The 5,832-nt window shown below is 40.2% G+C and overlaps 2 pseudogenes; one reads left to right on the forward strand and one right to left on the reverse strand.

The window, feature by feature from the left end:
• Nucleotides 1–1,017: 1,017 nt before the first annotated feature.
• LOC107521712 lies at nt 1,018–2,094 on the reverse strand (annotated as a pseudogene).
• A 53-nt stretch (nt 2,095–2,147) lies between these two features.
• Nucleotides 2,148–3,673, forward strand: LOC107521711 (annotated as a pseudogene).
• Nucleotides 3,674–5,832: the final 2,159 nt, after the last annotated feature.

Here is a 5,832-nt window from a genome sequence, read left to right on the forward strand (position 1 = left end):
AGAATCATGTGTTCTGATGGGTTATTTTGGAGCTGTTCTGATTGATCAGTAAAGAAGATAGAGCTGTGCAGTTCTAATTGGACAGGGCAGATTTCACCCTATTGGTAGAAGTACGAGTCCAGGAACTCCTTTATAAGATTGGGCTCAGGTGGCAGAAATGGAGTGCTGGACACTTGGCAGCTCAGTCTGTGAAAGGCTTCTGTAAACAGTAGCTGCTAGACTCTGAATTTGGGGCAGATTAAGCAGGTGTCCTTCTTGTCAGGTGTGTTCCTTCTTGGGGTCAACACCCAGTAAGAAGTTGTGAAAAGGAAAGTAAAAGTGAAAGTGGAGTCCCAGGGAGATGGGCAACTCTGAGGGCTTGTTCTTTGCTTAGTTTAGCTTTACCACTAGACTCCGGCCATCAGGCTGGAGACTCCGAGCCCAACCCAGAGACTGTGGTCGTTCCCTGACTCTCTCTTCAGCACCATTGCTGTCTTGTCCCAATCTCCCCAGGGACACAGGGTCCTGGGATTGTCAGAGTGAACCAGGAAGACCACCTAGTTGATTCCTTGCCGTCTCTCAGGCACATAGTAAGAACTATACAACTATTAACTACTGTTATGTTTATTATTAACAGCTCATTCATGGGAGCTGCTTCTTCCCCTGGACCTTTCTAGAAAAATTTACCCTGTAGGAACTTGATGAAAGAATGATGCCACTCTGGATTAGGTCTTCCAGTATAATTTTGAAGAGGAATGGTGAGAGTAGCCATCCTTGCTTTATTTCTCATTTTTAGGGGAAAATAAAAAGCTAAATGTAGGTTCTAGATGCTCTTTAACAGGTCGAGGACATTTATTTTTATTCCAAGTTTGCTGAGAGGTTTTTTTAAGTTGAAAGTTATTTTTATTGTAGATATTTTCATATACAATGTTAGTGAACGTGATTTTGCTCCCCTCTCATGATGAAGTCACATGTCTTTCTTATAAAAACATTCAAGTAACACCCTAGACGTTTTCATATTACTCTCTTTTATAATACCTAGGGGTTTACTTTGGTAGATTTCCTATTTTTAACCCATGCTTCTTCTCATTCTTTCATTTTTAGTTTCTCTGCTTTAAATTGTTGGGTGCAGTTGTCAAACAGTTTTTGGTTCATCTCCATGAAGAGTTTCAGTGCACTGTATATCAAGCCATGTATTGTCTTGTTCCAGTGGGTACACGGATGGAAACATGATGGGAAAGATCTTTGCTGCGTTGTCACTGATTAAGTTCATAATGTACTCATTATTCCAGTAATTCAGTGCTCGCTCTGCCACCTGGAAGTGGGGCCTGGAGACACACTTGGCCAGCAGCTGGGAGAGTAGCTCCATGATGTTGACAAATTCTGATGATTCAATCACATCTAAGATTTCTTCTAGCTCATTTAAGAACGTTACTTCTTTTGGACTGTGAGTCTTTGGCCAGTATTTGAGAAGTGCCATTGCCACTGGTTCAGTGAGGGTGCTGCCTTTTCTAAAAACTGGACTACACAGTATGCCACCTGGGGGTGGTAGACACTGAAAGACTTCACTTTGTGCAGAGGCAACAAAAACTTTCAGTAAGAAGATCTTGTGCTCTTATTTTAGTGGTAAGGCAAATCCATTAATTATGCTTCCTAATATTTCCAGTAACTCTGCTATGCCATTGTGATGCTCTGTTTCATAAATAAACCTATAAAATATATTATTTATCTGTTTTCCGATGCAAGCTCTTAAGCCTAAGAATTTTCCACAGATTCTGTGAAGGGTAGTTTTAAGAAAATCTCTCTTTCTCAAGGATCTTCACTGTCAAAGAGCTCTAAAAGCTGCAATACAAACTTTTGATCAATATATTTCTTTGCTATATTAGGTTCGAAATCTGGAGACTCTAAAAATCTTAAGAAAAATTCATGAATAAGCTGTAGGTGAAGCCAGGCTGCTTCCGATGTTGGTTCATCTACCTCTGGGTCAAATTCTGCTCCTATAAGATTGGAGGAAGTTGGTAACATTAGAAATATGTTAACTGCAATCACATGGACTACTTCCGGGTAAATCGGCTCTGTGATCACATTTGGATTATGGGTGATGCATCCTGCCATCTCACCTAAAGTAGCTTGTTTTACTTCCTTCCACTTTAGGTCACTAAATCGCCATGAAGGAGATCTAGCTGGAGCCATACTTCATCCTCTGGACAGGCGATGACATGCCTCATGTGCCAGACCAGAGGCTGGTAGAGACGGCTGTGCTGAAAATTGTGGAATGCCTGACCAAGCTCATTTGAGAGCTTTCCAGGTAAGACCCTGTCATCGGTACCCCACAGCATTCCCTGAATTCCACACTGTGCCTGGCACCCTAGGACTACAGTAGAAGAACAACCTTCATCTATTGACGACTATGGCTGTGGACCAGGTCCTGTGCCAGGCAGTTCACAGCCATTGTTCTTACTTTCCAACAACCATACAAGGAATCTAAGAATTTGTCAGCCCGTGGACACACACAGAACCTATTAATGGAAATGCCTGACATTTCACTGCCTTCTGCCCTGCTTAACACTAGATTCACAGTTCCTTCTCAAGGCATCTACAGTTATATACAGGTATCGTCCCTGGTCACTAAAGTCTAAACTACTTTGGTAAATCATGACTTTAACCCCCCCAAATCAGTTCCTAGCAGGGAGCAACAATATCTACAATCAGGTGGCAGAACTGTGAAGACCCTGGCTCCATTATGAATCCATCGCTCTCTTCAAAGAAGGTGCCTTATCTTCTGAGAAGTCGCCACGGCTGGGCATATCTGATCTTCAACACCAATCTGTACTACAGTAGCAATGAGCAGACAGCCAGCATGGTTGACCCTGGGGAGCAGTTCCAGTGGCAGGAAGATGTGCTGACCATTATGTCCCAAGCTGGGGAAATGGTGTACATTATTGGCCGCGTGTCCCCAGGATTCTTTGAGAAGACTCGGAACAAAGGGCAGTTCTGGGAGGGCTTCAACAAGTGCTTGAAGGTGGTCCGAAAGCACCTTCGAGTCAACGCAGGGCAGTTCTTCGAGCACTATCACACTACAGCTTTCGGATGTTCTATGATGATGCAGATGCCTCCATCAGTGTCATGTTCCTTGCACCTGGGGTACCCTGTAGAAAACCACATTACCTGGAGTGCTCAACGGGGCCAACAATACAGGCATTGGCTGTTCGAATAGTACCGGAACACACTGAGCCTGCAGGACATGGTGTCTTACTTCGTGAACCTGAGCCAGGCGAACAAGCAGGGGGGACGCGGGCTGGGAGCTCGAGTACCAGGTGACTGAGGCCTAGCAAATGCCCAAAGCAAGCGCCTGCTCATGCACGCGGCGCTGGGTCGCATCACCAGAGATTAGGGCGCGCTGCAGCACTACTAGGTCTACTACTCGGTCAGTTAAGACCTGCGGGCCTGTGGCGCTGAGCACCTGTGCGCGCTACTACGCAAGGTGGCCTTCGACGCCTGCGCTGCATGCGCACGTCCGGCTCTGAGCGCGCGCTGTTTGCGCGGCGACCTTGGGCGCCGCCCGCCGGCTTTCTCGGTTCGCCTTCCTGCTGGTATATTGGGGCCAGTGTCACCCGCTAAGAACTGGATTTTCCCACTGTTTTCCCCGCGTCCACAGAATGAACCGGGGTGGGAGAGCCAGATCAGGGTATGAAGCCCAAAAACCCCACTAGAAGCACATTTCTTCCAAAGTTCACGTTTTATTCCCCGGCCCCCTCACATGCTAATCGTGCATTTTATTCTGTACATTATTCCCCTCAATATGTAAATAATATTTAAAGCAAGCAAGCAAGCAAACAAACAAATAAAATATTGAACCAGACTTGCATGCTTGGGATAAACCCCACTTTGTCAAGCTGTTTATACATTGATAGATCTAATCTGATAAATTTTTTTTGTTAAGGATTTTTGCATTTATGTTAAAAAATGTAGTGATATAGTGATATAGTGGTCTAAAACTTTCTTTTTTCCTTTCTTTGTTTTTGCTATCATGATAGTGGCTAGCCTCATAAAATGAGTTGGGAAGTATACCCTCTTCGATTTTCTGGAAGGGATTGTATAGGATTGATGGTTTTTCTCATTTATATGCTTGTTAAAACTCACCACTGCAATCATATGGGCCTAGAGAGTTCTTGTTTAGAAGACTTTTAAGTATAAATTCAATTATTTCAGTAGTCATAGGACTATTCAAGTCATCTATTTCAGCTTGAGCACATTTTGGTAGTTTGTAGTTTTCAAGGAATTGGTTAATTTTATCTAAAGTTTATGTGTGTAGAGATATTTATAGTATCATTTTATTGTCTTCTTAGTTTGAAAATGTCTAAGTCTGTATTGATATCCATTCTTTAGTAATTACATGAATAATTTCTGTATTCTTTTTTGCTTTGTCCATCTTTCTTGATGTTTACAATTTCACTAATATTTTCAAAGAACCAACTTTGAGTTTGGTTTTCTCTATTGTTTTGTTTTAATGTCATTGATTTTCCCTTCTACCTTTATTATTTCCTTCCTTCTGCTTCTGTTGGGTATATTTTGTGCTTTTTCTTATTTCTTAAGGTAGAAGATTAGATTATTGATTTAGGAACATTTTATTTCTTATTTTCTAACATTAAACATTGAATGCTGTAAATTCCCTCTAAGCACTTCTTTAGCTGCATCTCACAAATTTTCATATGTTGTATTTTCATTTTTTCTCAGTTCAAAATAGTTTCTAATTGTTCTCAAGATTTCCTTTTTGACCCATGGATTATTTATAAATGTGTTGTTTAATTTCAAATCTGTAGTGATTTTTCTATTATCTTTTATCAATTTCTAGTTTAATTCCATTATGGTCAGAGAATACATTTCAATCTTTTAAATTTGTTAGGACTCAGGATATGGTCTATTTCAGTGAATATTTCATGTGTTATTGAAAATAATGCGCTATAGTTGGATGGAGAGTTATATAGGTGTTAATTATGTGCTGTTGGCTGATGATAAATACAAGTTTTCATTTTTTTCATCTCGTTACTGATTTTCCATCTCTAGTTCTATCTATTTCTGAGATAATTGGTTTCTGATGAAAAATCTGTAGTCATTTGAAATGCTGTTCCCTTATAGCAATACGTTTTTTCCCCCCCTTTTGGTAGCTTTCAAGAATTTTCATTTGTCTTTAATTTTTAGTAGTTTTGCTAAGATAGATTTATTATGATACATCTGGGTGTAACTTGCAGTTTATGCTATTTGGGTTTGAATTTGTAGGTTTATATTCTTCACCAAATTTGGAAAGTTTTTAGTCATTATTTGGTAATTTTATTTTTCAATCCTAAAATTTCATTTGTTTCTTTTTTATATCTTCCACTTACTTACTGAAACTTTTTACTTTTCCATTGGTTTCTAGAGTATTTGTGATCGATCATTGGAAAATTTTTGTAATAGCTACTGTAATATCTTTGTCAGATTATTCAAACATTTGTGTCACCTTAATTTTGGCATCTCCATTTTTTTTCCCCACAGGCGAAATGAGATTTTTCTTGTTCTTAAATGACAAGTAATTTTGGATTGTTTTCTGGCTAGTTTAAATATTATGTTATGAATCTCTGTGTCTTATTTAAATTCCATGAAGAGTTATTTTTGTTTTAGCAAGTTATCAACCCAATTGGTCACAAATTCTAACATGCTTTCAGCCAGCTGTGGTTCCTATGTCAGTTTATTCTCAAAGCCTTTGCACTGCTGTTTAGACCTGTCCCTTGTGTACACCACCCAGTGGCCAGTCTGTGCGACCTGAGCAGAAGTTTCTCTTTTAGTTCAGTTCTCAAATTTTTTGGTGTGCTG

The sequence above is a fragment of the Rousettus aegyptiacus genome, unplaced genomic scaffold, assembly GCF_014176215.1.
Source record: "Rousettus aegyptiacus isolate mRouAeg1 unplaced genomic scaffold, mRouAeg1.p scaffold_m13_p_1, whole genome shotgun sequence".
NCBI lineage: Eukaryota > Metazoa > Chordata > Mammalia > Chiroptera > Pteropodidae > Rousettus > Rousettus aegyptiacus.